Genomic DNA, 16,832 nt, shown 5'->3' with positions numbered 1-16,832 from the left:
GTCCCTCAGACTGCTGCCTGGGTTTTTGCTTCCATGCTCTGTTCTCCATGTGTGACTGTGTTTTCCTTTAGGTAGATGTGAGTTGAACTTGCTAGCATGAAAGTGAAGGGAGCAATAACTGTAGCAGCTCAAATGCAATTTTTAGAACTGTTGAATTTTTGATTGGGTTTATGCACTAATTTTTCTTTGTATTGTGGTGGCTGGGCTTATTCCCTGGGTAGTTTGGATGTTCTGCAGCACACTGATATCCGTCTAGAAAATATATAAATACAGATTCAACTTACACTGAGTAGGTGGATCAAGCTGAAGTCATTCCTGCCTTCTCTTCATAATCTCTTGAGAGAGATTAAAAAAACAAAACAAACAAAACAACCAAATTGTCTAAAGGTCAAACTTTAGTGCTAAAACTGTGTTGTTTGTTATTTCAGATAGTTGTGTACGTAACTTCGTTGGAGAGTCCTGCCTTTCACTGCCTGGATCCTTTTAACAGTGTGCCAAAGGTGAGTGATTCAGGCCTTATTTTTATATCTCAAGATAAGGAGCTAACTGGAGATATTGCTTGGTTGTGCTTTCATGTGGTGTGATGCCTGTAATTTTCTTCAGACTGCTGGATCATTTATTAAATAGCAGATCTTTTTCTTTCTGTGATCTGAGACGAACTAGTTCTAGCTCTTGCTTGAGAAGGTAGAAAGATAGGATCAAGTCATTAATTAATTAATTAACTACTGCTATAGCTGTTTTTTGGCTCCTACCTTCTGTTCGCTATGGACTACTTTGGCTTAGGACACTTAGAGAAGATGTAGATAAAGTGTATTGCTATGGGAGGAGGCATAATAGTAATTCATAGTCTTTGGTTTAACAGCCTCAGTGTTATTCTTTGATTTCTAAAAACTAACTAATAATTTATTAATTAGTGAAATGAAAGAAGGTTTGTATATTTGTGGTGATTGGTTCTTTGTTTTATTATTTATTTTTTGAAAGTGTAGATCTGAATTGCATTCAGTGTTTATATACAGTAACTTCTTAAACTGTCACTGAAGACTGAATTATCATTACGGAGCTGATGTAACTTGTGGCACATCTGCCCACGTGCTTGGTATATGTACCTTGGTATATATGGTATATGTACCTTGATGTCTTTTCTTTTAGTAGCTTTTAAAGAAATGAAACTTCATCACAACTGTTAATTTAAAAAAAAAAAAAAAAAATGCAGAACATTGAATGAACTTTCAGTGTTGTACTGGGTGCAGCACAGACAAGGGAACTTTACCATACAAACTTACTATTTCTTATTCAGGTTCTCTGTTCACAAATTAAAATAAAATTACCTTCTTCAGAATGAAGTTATGATGGCTCATTATTGACATTTTGTAGTCCTTAGATGAAAAGCAATGCATTAAGTCCTCATGTGTCTTGATTTTTGCTGTGAGTTCTGTTAAATGGCTGTTCAGTGAAGTGTTATCAGACATTAAACAAATTAATGTCAATAAAATGGAGATTAATCAGTTAGAATTACGAGTGCAATCCAGTCTTAAATTTATCACCTATTATTGGAAATGATTGGGTTTCCTTCAAGGTAATAGAAAATTCTGAAATGCTTTGAGATGGGTTGACTTTTGCACTACATTTTCAGGTTAATTTATATCTATCCACTACATTCAAAGATGATTTTATAACTCTGGCCTTCCCAGCAGATCAGAATGTGTATCCTTGAACATTCTGTAATTATTTTTGAACAACAGTGAGAAATCTTTTGTAATAAATTTTAAGAGCAGAGTGGTTGGTTTGTTTTTTGATTTGGTTGGTTGGTTCATGTAGATAACAGGCAAAGTAACAAAAGCTCTTGAAGTGGCCATTGGTGTAAATAGAAGACAAATAAGCAATCCCCAAAACGATAATGATTCATCCAACTAGGAACTTAATCATAGTGAAATGGTTGTAACTTTTCTACTGAAATTTCTACTCACAAATCACCTTGTTAACTGTGGTCCAGGCCTTGTATTCGTTTCAAATGTGTAATATAAAATTATTGTCTATTGGCTTCTTTCATTGTAGCTTCCACTTAAATTTTCTATAAAAAAGCTTCATCACTTTGTTGAAAGAAACAGGTATTTGGAGTCTGGCTTTAGCGTGCTTTTAATTCAAGCTGTTTCTGAGTCAAAAATCTTTTTTCTTCTACCCTTTAAAATGAAAACTTAAAAAACAAAACCAAACAAACACCAGGAACACCCAAAGCAAACACTTTTGTTGCAGATGAAGGTTTTATATAGTTCCCAAAAAGACAATAGCTTGCTAAGAGGAGGAGAAGAGCAGCCTTTTCTGTCTTTGGACATCTTAGTTGCTTCCTCCTCCCTTTTAAGTGTAGGTCTACAGAATACTTGCCCTGTCCAGTCAGGCAACACTTGATTTCAGTAAGAAAATCAAATCTCATTTCTTTATTATTATTAAACACCTGTCCCTTGTGTGCATGTGCATACCATTATGCATGTTTCTGATGGACTGTATGGAATTTGGTAAAACTGATTCTGCAGAGCATGGAACATTCTAACGCCTTTCCAAAAAGGGAATTAATGCTTATATGTAGGTTCAGTAAACTTTGTACTTGAAGTGCTTCATTGAATCAGAATCTAGTAAATATTTTGCTCTTAGAAAAGCAAATGCAGTTGTTAAATGTTCACAAATTACACTGAAAATGGTCTTTGTATCTCACCAAACTTCCAGCACTATTAGCTATTTGCCGTGCAAGTGCTGTGTTGCAAGGCAGGAGACTCACTGGCAGCTTCTGAAAGAGCAGTCATCTTCATTTAAAGAGGTAAAAGCACCACACTGATCTCAACGTGATGCAGCTGTCTGCAATGCTGTATGAAAGTACTTGGTGTTTTTTGTGGCTCACCATGTTTGCGGTTGTTAATGGATTTTTGAGGAGCTGAAAACCGGGAAGATTAGTTCCTGTTCTTAACGTACCATATGAGCTGGTTTCATGGGGAGTTTTTGTTCTGATAGTAATTAGATGAATGTAAAGTATGGACTGAATAGATTTCTACATTCTTTTCCCGAGAAGAACAATCATGTATTTATGTCAGTTATCATAGGTGTCTAAAGTGTTGATTTTAAGCCTTTGAGTATAGCTTTTAATGTTTCTTAAAATATTTATGGAAGTTCAGAATAGCTATCAGTTTTATAGAACACTGCCGATTATCTTCTGCTGGTGCTACAATACTTTCTAAATGATGGTAATGAATATTAGAGAAGAATGCTTTCCCTTCTGCTCTCGTGTCCACAAACCAGCAGTATACCCCCCAGGTATTTTTATGTTGATGCGGTGCATGATAGATTTTCACTGAATTAAATATTTTTTTTTCCAATTTTGACTAATTTGTTTCTTGTTGTAATCAAATTGTAATTCTTTACATGAAAGCATAAGCATGCTTTTCTTTACTAAAAATATCAAAGTAGATAAAGAATTGTTTGACTAATTTTTTTCATTATTTTTTCCTGAGTGCATCAGGTTCAACTTAGATTCTGCTGCTACCTACAAACCTAATCTATTATAGCCCACCAATGACATTTGTGACTCACCCTAACAGCTATCCATATGATTTCTGTGTCACAGAGAGCACAACCCAGCTTTTATCAATATGTGAACATTCAGCTTAGTGCAAACAAAAAGATGACAGCGTCTTCCCTGGTGGAAGTTGTTTTGTGGTTTGGTAGTTTGTATGGGCTTCAGCTGTATTTTTATCCAACGTGTCAGTTTTATAAGCCAAAAAAGGGCTTTGCCTGCTGAAAAGGATCTAGTGTATTTCTGAGCTCTTGAATATAGCTATGAATTAAACTACTTATTCTTAGTATGTATGAGTATATGTGTATTTGTACAAATAAGCTAAGATGAAGCTTGTGCCTCTTTGTTTATAAAGTGATAACAAAGGACCCGGAGACCAAACCTTGTGTCTTGACCAGTGCTAAGTGGAATGTTGTTGAGCTAGTTGAACCCATATTTCTTGGGTTACTAAGTGAACATATTCCTGCATTAAGCTGGTTTCAGTTAAAGAGTGGAATACACACAGCTTTTCTGAGGGACAGCTGATGTGGTTCCGAATACCATCTTAAGAATCTCTTGATGATAGTTCATGCGGTCAATCGGCATTAATGGAAGAGTATCTGATTTGCTGAAAACCTTTGTTAGTTAAGTGTTGCATATGGAGGCATGTATCCAGGAAAGTCATCTGGAGAGCTTGGGATGTGTGGATTTTAAGCAACCCCTGTGCCAACACATTGTGCAGTGTGATAAGGCTGTATCAGCACAGGGGCAGTTTATTAATCCACTGCCCTCCTGGAGGAGGAAATAGATTAGCCAGGCAGCCAAGGCTGAAGTTACCAAGCGCTAGCTACCCCAATAGCTCTGTCCTGCCCAGGAAGGAGCTGCTGTTATCTTCTGCTTGCAAACTTTTCCTGAAGATGCCCTCCCGTCAGCTTTCTCAGGGATGCCAGGCTTGTTTCACAGCTCAGTACTTTGAGAGCTTGACTTAAGGCTTTACAGAATGAGGAGTGCAGGCCAGCACTGGCATCAGTTCTGGTTATAAAATCAGTTGCAGAGTTGTTTCTCTATTTCATAATTGCTGGAAGACAATTCTTCTGTTTTGAAGGTTCTGAGGGAACTTAAAATGATCCATTGTTTGTGTTACAATCAGGGAGTAAGTTAATAGAATGCAGCTAAAATTGTAAATGCCCATGTTTTCAATAGTGCTCTTAACATATTCCATATGAAAATACGTATCATTTGACTATTATATTAAATGTATGTGTTACATTTAATGCACTATGATATTAAAAAACTTTACTTGCTAAATGGCTCCTTTTGATGAATGGGGTGAGACTGTTTGCAGTTCATGATCTTTTATGTGTTGAAGAGGCATTCTTGGTAAATGCTAAAACTAGTAGATTTTACAAAACAAAATATTTTAAAAATCACTGTCATAAATTTGCTATGGAATTCTGTATCTGGTAACTTGCTTAATTAATCTTGGATTACAGCTACTATTAGTACTGTGCTGACAAGGCCTGAATTGTGGTAAGCTGAGTGAACTGAGGAAAATGAGCTTGTCCCGTTGTGTATTTTGTTTAAGCCTGTAGAAATATGAGGCATAGAATTCCAGGCATACAGAAGTAAACCTTTTAAATTAGTTTTTTTTCTCTTCCCGACCTTAAGTTTGTGAGTCTAATTTTAAGACATGTAGCTCCTTACAATCTCTTGGATTTTACACTCCCTTCCTTTGTGCTCTTTCTCTCTGCACTCTTTTGTTTCAGGGATCCCCTGCAGCTCTCGTTTTATCCCTCCTTTATTTGGAGGCTGTTTCCTACATCAGCTGCTCTTAGTTGTTCCCCATAATAGAGGCTGTGTTTAGGTCGTTTGCTACCTGTTCTCCTACCCTTTTCTTTTCTCCTCATGTCTTTTACTTTATCCTGCACTTGATTTTGCACACAGCAGCTGCATGCTTAGCCCTCCCAGCAGGCCTGCTGCTGCCGTCTTTGTGACTTGCACTTTTTTTTTTCATGCTAGTCTGAGTCTTTGCATTTCTTCCTAGCACTTCTTTTCCCTCTTGTCATTTGTTGCACATCTTCCCACTAACTTAAAAAAAATATATAAATTACCTGTAGTCTGGTATTATTTTGTGATGGGAAATACTGACATCTTACCTGATGTGTTCCTATATGCAAGTTGAGTGTTTTCTGCTGGTGCCTGTAGCTGCAGGAAGCAGTGTCAGAGAGATCCTTTGCCTGAAGCAACTGGTAGGTGGGGGATCTGCATTTTCACTAGAGGCTGATTTGGAATTGTCTATCCATCTTGCACCAGAATCATTCATCTTATTCATCGTCTGTTGGTGCGTAGAATGTCGCCTGATGAGCTGAATTGTTTCATGCCATTAGTTCTCAAGTTACCAGATACCATCCCAGAAAATGCTGCTAAGGTGTGGGTTAAACCATCTTTGTTTGATTCCTGAATTTGTCTTTCAGGGATTAAACAGGTAGAGCAAGCATTGGTTTTCATCTCTTTATTCTCCACGAAGACTGTTGAATGGCATTTGATACCAGCTCTGAATTCAGATAAGATTTGGAAAGATCTGTTCCATCATGGCTGGAGAGTACTGCGTTGTAATGATAAAGATGGGGCATGCTGGAGGGTAAAGCATATATCTCGAAACAAAAAGTTGTGTAAGATGTTTTCACTAGAATTAATATTTTATTTATACTTGAGTGTGTGTGTGTATATATATATGTGTATAATATACAGTATATGTGTATAATATATGTATTTATATAACATGTGCATGTATTTATAAAACTGTTTTTTTAAACATCTTTGTAAGCAAGGTTTTGATAGTAGTGCCCTTTAGACTTTGAACCTTACTGTCAGTGAAATAACAGCAGCTTATGTTCCAGGCACGGTTGGGATACACATTTGTTCTGAGATAATTTCTGAGATGTAGGGAAATATCAAGATATGTAAGTTGTACCTTTTTCCCATGTATTGCCTTCACCATGTGGCCGAAATGGCAGGGGAGGTGGTGGTGGTCACATATATGTGGTGGGCTTATGTCTGTTTGTGTGAGGAACAGCTGCTGCTGTTCTTAGGGGATGGGGGAAAAGTGGAAGCAGTGCTGTGAGTGGGTTGCTGCAACTTGCTCTCTTGCTGTGGTTTAGGAGCAACAGAGGAAGATGATGGCATGAAACAGGTACCGAACAGATTCTGGCCCATAAGTGATGGCTGGGCATCTCTGCCTTCTGAGACTTGGCTCATTCTGTAAGAGATAAAACAAGGAAGACAACATTGGATGCAATGCACAGGACTACTTACCTTTCTGGAACTAAAACTTCTTTTCAGGATTGAGAGTTTTTGAACCTAAATGTATTACACAGTGGAGAAGCAGGAACATGGCATCAATTAACACTTCAGTGCAAGAACTATTCCTCAGAGCTTAATTCTCAACAAGGAGCACAAGAACAAATAAACTGGAAATGCTTGGTATTAGTCGTTTGAAGCATTTACAGGCTCTGTGACCCAGGAAAGGGTAACTTATTTTCCTGTTCATCCCAAAGTTCACCAGGAGATGTGGTGAATGCCCTGTCCTTGGAGACTTCCAAAGCAAGGCTGGATCAGGTCCTGGGCAACCTGATCAAGCTGTGCACGTCCCTGTTCATTGGAGGGGAGCTGAAACAGATGACATTTAAAGGTCCCTTCCAACTCTAAGGATTGTATGATTCTGGGTGGACAGGAGACATGTATCTTCTTTCACCTTTCTGTTCCACCACCTTGAGATAATTTGTGAATAAACTTCATACATGTAATACAATTTTTTGGTGAACTAGGGGAATTATTTCTTGCTGCTTCTTTCAGCCACTTATTTACAGTTCTAGTTTTAGCATATGAATTTTCTTGAAAAGCTAATCAGTGTGGCCCAGTGCAAATTTGATAACAGTCCTGGCTTCTCTATAAGATCTTATATAGGTAATGAAGAAATGCTCTACTTTTGTTTTAACATTCCTTAAAACAGAGCTGTGGTGTTTTGTTCTTGAGAATTTAATACCAGCAATATTAAGGTGCTGTTAGAGGCTGTGAAACACTAAATATTTTTTATGGCTCCCAGCTTAAACTGTACATGGAACAGTAGTCACTTTTACTGAAACTTGGTACCAATATAAATTATTTTATTTGTATTCATTTGGAAGGACTAAAACTTACAGCTAAACTTCCAAATTTCAGACCTGTATGACTTTGAACTTGTTTTTCTTTTATTTAATTTTGATTCAAGTACAGATACTAATTCCCACAGCCTCTCTTCATGTTTGGAAATTATTTGGCTCCGTTTCCCTTTCACTCTTGTTGATGCATTTTATCATTATCTAGCGTGTGGAAAGAAGAAAACATGCCCATGAGTGAGGATAGAACATCCCATCAGTGTGAAAGTACGTAACGTTTTTAGATGAAAGAGAATATGATGTAGCAGCCAAAGCCAAATGTTTAATTTTGAACTGATTTGCTTATTGCAGACAGAGTTTTTTTTGCAGAAAAGTGGGCTGTGGAGAAATTTCTCTCAGAAGATAAGGGGATTTAGGGAAAAGATTGCTTTTGTTGAAGCACTGGAGTTGAGAGTAGTTTACTTTTTCTTGGTTTTGGGTAACAGTTTCTATGGGAAAACTCAGGTTTACTTGGTTTACTTTCAGAAGTACTTTCCGGAGCAGCAGCTCTAGTGCAGTGGAAAATGATGTTAGGGCTAACAGCCGTGCAATGACTTCCTCGCTTACCCTTATCTGGGTAAGCAGTGTTAGAGCAGCTGAACTGCGAGGTAAGAGTTCAGGATGAAGTGCATCTCCTTAGTGTGCTTATGGAAATCTGTGTTCTATGGAGCGTGTTTTGCAGAAACACTCATAAGTTAGAAAAAAATAGAGTCCTTGTTGTTCTCTGTCCCATTCTCTGAATGGTATTTTTTTGGTGTAGGCATGTACCCCTCCCCTTAGGGGAATTAACAGAGACTTCCTGCGGTAGTCATGTGGTAGAGCATTCACAACTGCTACTCTTTTCTGAAAGGCACTCACTCAAGCTGGAGGAAGATATGTAAGAAATATTCTGTTAAAAGAAACGAATACTGCCAACATTCCAGGCCAAGAGCACAGCCTTAACTTAAATGTAAATGATTTTGAAGATCTGTAGGATAGATTGGCTTGAGACCCATTTTATTGGGGAAGGTGAAGCTTTAGAGTGTTTCATCTGCTTTTGTGTTTTGAGGGTGTTAAGAGGGGATCTCGGTATGATTCTGAGAAGTTTGTTAGATTGAAGGGGAACAGATGATTTTAGGGGGAGGCTTGGGTGACTCTTATCTTGGCTCCTGCTTTTTAAATTGTGTAGCGTTAGTGCAGCAGTCATTGATTTCACCAGTGACTTGTGAAGCTGTTACATATCAATAGAAGATGCTGGAAAATATCTTCATTTTGAATTGCACCTCGTCTAGGCATGTGTCCTATTGGAAAAGTATAAAGGTGGCTTTAAGTGACCATCTCTGGTGCGATTTTTCATCAGGAAGGTGCATAAATTTAAATTTAAATAGAAATAAATGTAACTAAATCCAACTAAATCAAGCACTGCATCTTTCAAGCCTCCTTTTTGATTACACACACAAGCACGCAGACAAGAATAAAGATATCTTACGTCTGGTGGCTATTTTTACTTGTAGCATTCAAAAACCCCACTTCTGGAAAGTGGTTTTCTGCTTAAGAAACCCTCTCCTAGATTTTGTCAGTAGTTGTTAGGGTTACCTTGAGTTTGGGTAAACTTCTTTTAGAACAAAATGTCATGCAGATTTTTAAACAGAGAAGCGTTCTTCCCCCTCACCTTCCTATGCACATTCATCTTTCAATGTAGAATATAAATTCTATTCCAAGTGACCTAGTAAATAATCCATAAGTGTAAGAATTTATTTGGTATTTGAAATAACAGCAAATTGGAAAGTTTATAGGAGCAGAGTCTATATAGGGTCTTTAAGTGCTTAGGTCTCTGTGAACTAGAAAGTTAAAACAATTTTTAATATATGTATTTTTCAGAATTTCCTACTGTCATGCAGTAAATTAAATTTGTAATGTGATGGATAAATTGCTGAAAAGTGTTAAGTGAACACTGTCTAGAAATAAACAGTGCCCTCTATTTTTTTTCATTAAACAGACTTGATTGGTGGGAATAAATGCATTTTTGAACTGAACGAGCATCTCTTCCTCTTTGTAGTTTAAAAAAAAATATATAAAAAAAAATATATGATTTTTTTCTGTTGGGGAACAGAAGGTCAACAGTTCAATTTTATTTTCAGCACTTTATAGACAGTTTAAAGTGAAATCCCTGGAAAAGTAGGTAGCAGTGTTTCAAGGGATTAGCTGTAAAGTGTAGCAATCTACTGTGATTCTGAGCTTTGTCCTTCTGTGTAAGATCAAGGTTATGCTGCTGAGGTTTGAGGACCATTCTTTGCTTACATGGTGCATAATGTACTAACACTTCTAATGAAATATAATTCATGCACACTGCTGAATGTTTGAGCTAGGGAAAGAAAAGATACAATGAAAACAGATTATGCAAACGCTTTTTGAATCCTTCATGAAATTCAAGAATGCCTCCTTTATAAAATCTTACGACGTTTACCATGTCATGAATGGCTGACTTTTAATTTCAAGGCAAGAAGGATGGCTGAAGTGAAAGTGAGACCATCAGCGAATGAGTAGCAGTAAGCTTGCTTTGTTATTACACAGAGCGTGTTTCATCCATCTATCAGCTAACTAGATGTCAACGTAGGGCGTTTGTTTCCCTGTGATTTTGTGTATTGGACTCTTGTCACTGCTTTTGTAAGAGCCTGCTGGTCAGTGTGAAATGGTTTGCCATTTTGTCTTGTCTGTACACTTCATAGGTGTTGTGTTCTTCTAGAATTTTCCCATCTTCTATCTTGACTTTGGCTTTCTTACGTCTCCGAATGGCTTAAGCAGGTTGGCTTAAATCTGGTCTGCTGGGAAGAATGGGGAGTTGACAGTCCAAGGAAGCACCACTAGTCATTAAGCCTTGTCCTATTTCTGACTTAGTAGAATCAACCACAAAGCAGCACTGAGATCAGGCCGTTCATCGCTGCAGCTGTTTTAGAGGAGAGATGTGGTCCTGAATTCTTTCTTTCCCCTGGAAGTTTTCTTGAATGCAATGTTGAGCTGATTATTAGCTCAGCATCTTCTCTAAAAGTGCTTTCAAAAGAATTTGGGAAAAGCTGCTTTTTTTTTCCTTTCTTTCTTTCTCCTATGTCTGTTGCTGTATTTACCTGGGTGCAAGGCAGAGATTGGGGTTCTAGTTGGTTTACTCTGCAGCCAAAGATGATCTCTCATCCAAGCCCACCTTGTGCTGCTTGAAGCTGAAAGGTCTGAAGATATTTTCTCTGTTGTTTATAGGTTTTATCTGTGCTATCCAAAATGCAGAAAAGAAAGCGTTGTTGATGACAGTGCATGTAAAAAAAGATGTGCAAGTTCTCAACTAATCATGGAAAAAGTCACCACCGACCAGTTGCATCTGTACAGAGCATTTCGGGGAGTAGTGGAGATGGCCCCACAGCTTGCTGTGTCCGGGCCTCTCAGGAGGAGGTGGTGGACTGGGCTCTGAAGGCAGGTGGAGCGAGTGGAAGCAATGGGTAGGAAGTGATGTTAGCTGCCTACCTGCTGTTGGGAGTGCTTCATTATCAGACATTGTGTTTTGTTTTTTTTGCTTTTGCAACAGGCTAAGACCAGAGATAACTTAATCTCATTGCATTTTCTGGTAAGTGTATAATAAGAGTGACAGGAAAAGATGCAATTATGTGTAGTGTTCAAGATATGGAAAAATACCTTCTTTGAAAAATACCATCTGTGTTGGATGAAGTGCTAGTGAAGCTAAGCCATCTAACTACAAAATTCTCTCAGCGTTTTCTGTCCTCTAGACAGTTGCAAGTATTATTTGTTAATCTTGGTCTTGATTTCCAAATGCATTAAAAATACGAGTAAATACAAATTTCTGAAGAAAAAAGGGGAGAAATGAAAAATGCCGAGCTGAAATATGGGTGTTTTTTTGTTGTTGTTGTTTGGTCTGGGGTTTGCTTATTTTAAATCCCTGAAGATTGTCCTTGGGCAATTTCTTAATAGTAATCCCATGTGTAGCAAAGCACTTCAGACCAATTTTTATTGTAAACCCTTTGCACTTTCTGTTCCAGCTTAGCTAAGACCTGTGAGAATGCTTTCTCCATAACTTTTATCATTTTGTTTTAAGCTGAGGTAAGCTTTAAGGCTTTGAACTAGTGCTGCTAAACTTTAACATGCATTAATATAATACCAGCTTGCTCCTGCAGAATATCAGCTTTTTGTCCTTTGAAATTATAAATTTAAATCATCTGTCAGAAGCTAAAAATGAACACTGCCTTCTTCATAATAGGCATGCTGTTCCAGAAAGGGTATAGAAATATCTTTCTTTTTAAGTAATACATCAAAAGATTTTTAAAAACTTAACTTCCTTAAACAGATGAGTACTTATGTAAATAAGAAAGACAGTGTGTTTGTAAGAGCGTCACATTGGTTATCTTGAAATGCCTCAGACCAGGACATTTTGGGTCATAGCAGTACCACTAATTGGAGAAGAAGAAATCTGAAATTGTGAAGATGGTAAGGAGGTTACAGCATGAAACTGAGTGAACGTCATGTACAATTAGGGCATTATTGCATTAATAGGAGGCTAGAATTCAAGCATGTGTTCATTGTTGCTGTGGCAGCCTGTCTTGTAACATTACGGAGGATTATTCTACAATTAGAGAGGATGTCGGCTAAAGTAACACTTTAATCTGCTGCTTTTGCAAATAAGTGGTAGCCATGTTATTCTTATCTAATAATACATTCTGGAGACTCACTGTTGTGGAAGTAATGTTTCCTTATCTTGTCGACATCAACTTCTGACACCATGTTCTTCAAACTGCAAAGCAGTGTTAGTCTGAGAAGTGGGCAGTGTGGTCTTGAGGTGGCTGGCCTACAAGAACAGACGGAGGAGGCAAGGCATGAGTGAGTGTAACCCGTCAGTATCCACTGTGCTCCTCTTGGCCTTTCAGCCAACCCAGCAAACATTGGGTAACTTCTTGGTGCTTGGGAGAGACCTAGAGGGCTGCAACCCAGCACAGTGGTGGCTAAATCAATGAGAGGTATCATTAGGGCCATGGGTACGTGCTTGCATGATGCATGCTCCAACATCAGAACTGCTCCCTTTCCTAACAGTGAGTTCACTTATTAAGAGATGACTTGAATCCATCCCTGCTAACTTGACCTGAACAGGTTAATTCATGGGATAGCCTTCATGAAAATGTTGTGTGGGAATCTTTTTACAAATATGTTTTTATGCAAGTTTTTATTTGAATGTATGTAAGTTGTTGGTTTTTTTTTTTTTTTGGTCTTAGTTTTTTTTACCATAAAAAAAGTATTGACTCCTTGGCAGGAAGGAACGTTTTGTGTGTTTTTAGTTTGTATTCTTCTTTAGTCCTTTGCACATTTTTTTTAAAAAGACTTCTAAACCACCTATAAGACAGAAAACAAACTTAACTTTTGTGCTCTATTGGAGCTAAGCAGAAATTCGTTACCACCAAACTAGTCTTGAGGTTTCCTGTTTGTAGTTTTGGAACTCAAGATGTAAGACACTACAGTGTAGCTGCAGTTGTATTAGAGATTGAAATACCAGATACATTGTAGGGCAGAGAGAATCAAACAATATGTTAGAGGCATCCATTGGAATGAACAAAAAACCAAAACCTCACAACATTGTGTCATTAAACATTAGAAGACAATGAGGTAGTGTTTGAGATGTGAGGGGGCAGGCTTCTTGATAGCATCAAGATAACGTTACATAACTGATATAGTTTTAAGTTGCTGGTTGATTAAGATTAATTCTTCACTGGTTTTGAAGTTGCATAGATCACTTCTATTTCAGTAAGAACTGTCATTGGGGAAAAAAGAAAAAGTACACACAGTGCCTTTAGAGTTGACCTGAATAGGCCAAAGAATCTCAAATGTAATTAACAAGTCCACCAGGTTGTATTGCTCTTCCTGAAATATTTATTTGTAATTACTCTGTTTTCGAAGTGACTCAAGAGGAAACTGAGTATTATTGTACCTGAGAGCAAATGTCTTGGAGCCAGCTAGAAACATTCCTGTTTTCTGCTGAACTTTCCTGGGTGGTTTATCCTTGGATCTGCCACTCAGCTGGTGGTTGATTCGTTCTTCATGGATGCAAACTAAGTTAAATCTAAGTTTGTGCATCTACCAAGAGATGAAATGAAAAATATTTATTAAAAAAAAAAAAATATATATATATATATATATAATATAGTTTATGTCATCATGCCTACCTTCTTGGAAATCCTTTTAATCAATTATCAACTACTCATCCATAATCTGTTAGCAGGCTGTGTCTGGTTTTTTTTGTTTGTTTGGTTGGTTGGTTGGTTTTTTTTTTTTTTTGGTGTGTGTGTGTGTGTGTATGTGGGTTTTTTTTTTGGGGGGGGGTGGAGGATGGAGAGTTCTTTGTCTCTCCTTCATTTTTCTGGAGTTAGAGCTAGGCTGACAACTTAGCAGTGTTACCAGGGATGTTCCATTTACACTTTCAAACTAGTGGCACAGCTATAATTCTCAAGAACTTCCTTATTGTCCAAATTTTGCTCAGTCAATACTGAAAGCTTTGTGGGCAACTCTGCTGTCTTAGGGTGCATTTGAAGATTAAGTGTTTAATTATATTCATTATTTTTACTACCCTAGTTAATGACTGAACAGAAAATAGTTGTCACTGTAAGATAATCCCGTAGTGCAGAAATAGGTATTGAGCATTTTTTTCTTACAAGAACCTTAATTTTGTATTTTATACATATTCTATTGGTAATGTTTAATTTATGTCAGACACACTTCAATAGTGTTTTATAGTTCTTAATTAGCATCTTTTGATACTTCAGTTTGCATTTCCTGACTTGTGCTTGTCTCTATCAGGTTTTTCTTTTTTTTTAAAAAAAAAAAAAAAAAAAAAAAAGAAGAAGAATCAGAGGGAGGAGGAAATGCTGCAATTCTCTGGTGCTCTTTGCTTTTTTTTTTTTTTTAAACAGGATATCCTTTTAACCATATACTGCTTCTTTCATAAATGGAAAATGGTGAGAGTAGTTTAGGAAATGTAATAAAACATTCTTCTTTCACAGTTAGTAACTTATTTACGTTTTAGTTCACACTTATTCCTCACAGCTTCCATTCAACACTGTTTTAGGTTTTGAAAACTGACCTCTTTAATATCAACGTCATCTTCTATTGCTTGTGACTAGATACAATTTGCACACTGAATTAGATATAGCACAGTGTGATTACTCAATTCTAGCTCAGTAGTCACTGCATCCTAATGAGAAGTTATTTCGAAGTACTCCAAATTAATTGCCACACTTGGTATTAAAAGTCAGCAATTTTAGGACATCCAGATGTTTTAGTTCTAATACCAGTAGAGTGTATAATGTTGAGTGTGTGTGTATATGTGTGTCTTCTACTCTCAGTGTGAAGCCCCTTTAAATTTTGGATGTATTTTTTGTTCTTGTATACTATGTGTTCAGATAGTATTCTAGGAACACTGTTCCCAGCAAAATGTGTGTGCATGTATGCACATGAGAGATATATGTAGGCATATGGGGTTATTTGTATACATATATTTACTACAGATATTATTGTGTGTGGTTACATGATAATACTTTCATTAAGTACATAGATCTGTAAGCATTCAAAAATGTTCTATTCCTCAGTCACTGATTTAAAAACAAGAAAAGAGAACTTTGCAGGGAGAGCTCAGCTTGAACACCTTCCCTTTGATAAACAGAATGCATCTATCAGTTTTAAATTTCCAATTGTGTCTGTTGTTCAGTGCTCAGTGTCAGTTCTTGAATTTAAAGCTTAACACTGAAGGTTGCTGAGCTGAGTTCTATCAGAGCGTCAGAGCTGAATCTTTATCATGATAAATATGATATCATTCTGTCCTGTTGCAGGTTTTTCTACATAGGTATCTGTTTGACACCTTAAAATTGCATAGCCAGACAATGAATCTTTGGTCACTACAATTATGTAGTTGATGCTTTTTTCACAGGTGGAGATGGGAGGAGTATTCGTATTGTAGTTTTTGAAGTAGTGACCTCTTTCCAAATAAATATGTCCCCTGAGATGGATTGACACATTATTTGCCATATTAAAGTGTTGAACTGCAGAAGCAGTTAGAAAAGGTGACCTTTATGTGATCCACTATCATTTGTCTGAGCTTCAGCAAAGAGCTGTTGCAACAGAGCATGGAAGGGCTTTTACCAGTTACAACAAAGGGCTGCTGTTAGCTAGAAATAAAGCAAAATTGTTTATTCTTTTTAAAGAGATTTTCTTTTATGCACGTCAAAACTATTCTTCCAAGTGCATTTTAAAATAATAGTAAAAACAATTAAAAACAAACAACCATGCACAAGCAGCAATTAAAACATCTGTAAGTGGAAACAAACCATCAGACCTGAAGCAGTAGCACAGACTGCATCTTCATCAATAGAAAAGTTTCAGACCTTCAAGTGCATTTCAGGTGAAGGGATCTAATAAGTTATTTCATTAATCATTGAATTCAGTAATCCCCTTCACTTACTATGAAAGTGGCCCTGATGGAGAAAGACTTTGTTTTCCACAGCTGTGTTGCTGTAGAAGGCCACATGCTTCCCATTTGCTGTAGCCTGTGAAAGGTAAGGTAAGGGAACAGCAGGTGGCAGGGCCTTCAGCAGCCCAGGCCGCAGAGCTCAAAGCCTGGGTTTGATTTTTGAAGTTTGGTGTATGGAGAAGGAGAGGTTGTTCAGCCCTCAGTTCTTGGAGGAAACTTCTATGTCACTAGCTATCTTTTCATTCTCCCAAGAGAATAAACTAAATACTGTATAGTAATTACATCTTATGTACATCAGTGTCACTTAAAAACCTCCATATCAATTAAGTTATTACCTTTCTTTCAGTGTGTCTTAGGAATACATCTAGTTCCAGAAGTCTGTTATGTGCACTGTCACCTCCTATTAATAGAATTTTTGCTTGTTCCTTTGGTGAGGGATTAAACTTCAGGCATTACTGTCAGTCATTTTTTCAGCAATATTTCATTTTGCTAAATAAGTGGTGAATAGAGAGAGCAAGTACTTTGCTTAGACAGTCTTCAAAGCTCTGTGTTGTTTCCCCTGCGCACTGACTGCTCTAAGCTTGTCCTTGGCATGGCCATGAGCCTT

At 37.3% G+C, this 16,832-nt stretch overlaps 1 protein-coding gene across 3 annotated transcripts in view; it reads left to right on the top strand.

The window, feature by feature from the left end:
• The window catches only part of NCK2 (NCK adaptor protein 2), a 69,507-nt gene that overhangs the window by 18,405 nt on the left and 34,270 nt on the right, over positions 1–16,832 (top strand). For 2 of the 3 annotated variants that reach the window (XM_042867491.1, XM_042867489.1), the window contains exon 2: positions 429–500. The gene's annotated coding sequence lies outside the window, so the exon portion shown is untranslated. Of the gene's footprint in view, positions 1–428; positions 501–2,721; positions 2,813–16,832 lie in introns of all 3 variants that reach the window. The other variant, XM_042867490.1, reaches the window with a different exon arrangement.

The sequence above is a fragment of the Lagopus leucura genome, unplaced genomic scaffold (genome assembly GCF_019238085.1).
Source record: "Lagopus leucura isolate 7727_CA_CO unplaced genomic scaffold, USGS_WTPT01 Super-Scaffold_100001, whole genome shotgun sequence".
In the NCBI taxonomy this organism is placed as follows: Eukaryota; Metazoa; Chordata; class Aves; order Galliformes; family Phasianidae; genus Lagopus; species Lagopus leucura.
The sequence above is the reverse complement of the archived record's forward strand: the minus strand, read 5'-3'. Positions and strand labels throughout refer to the sequence as shown.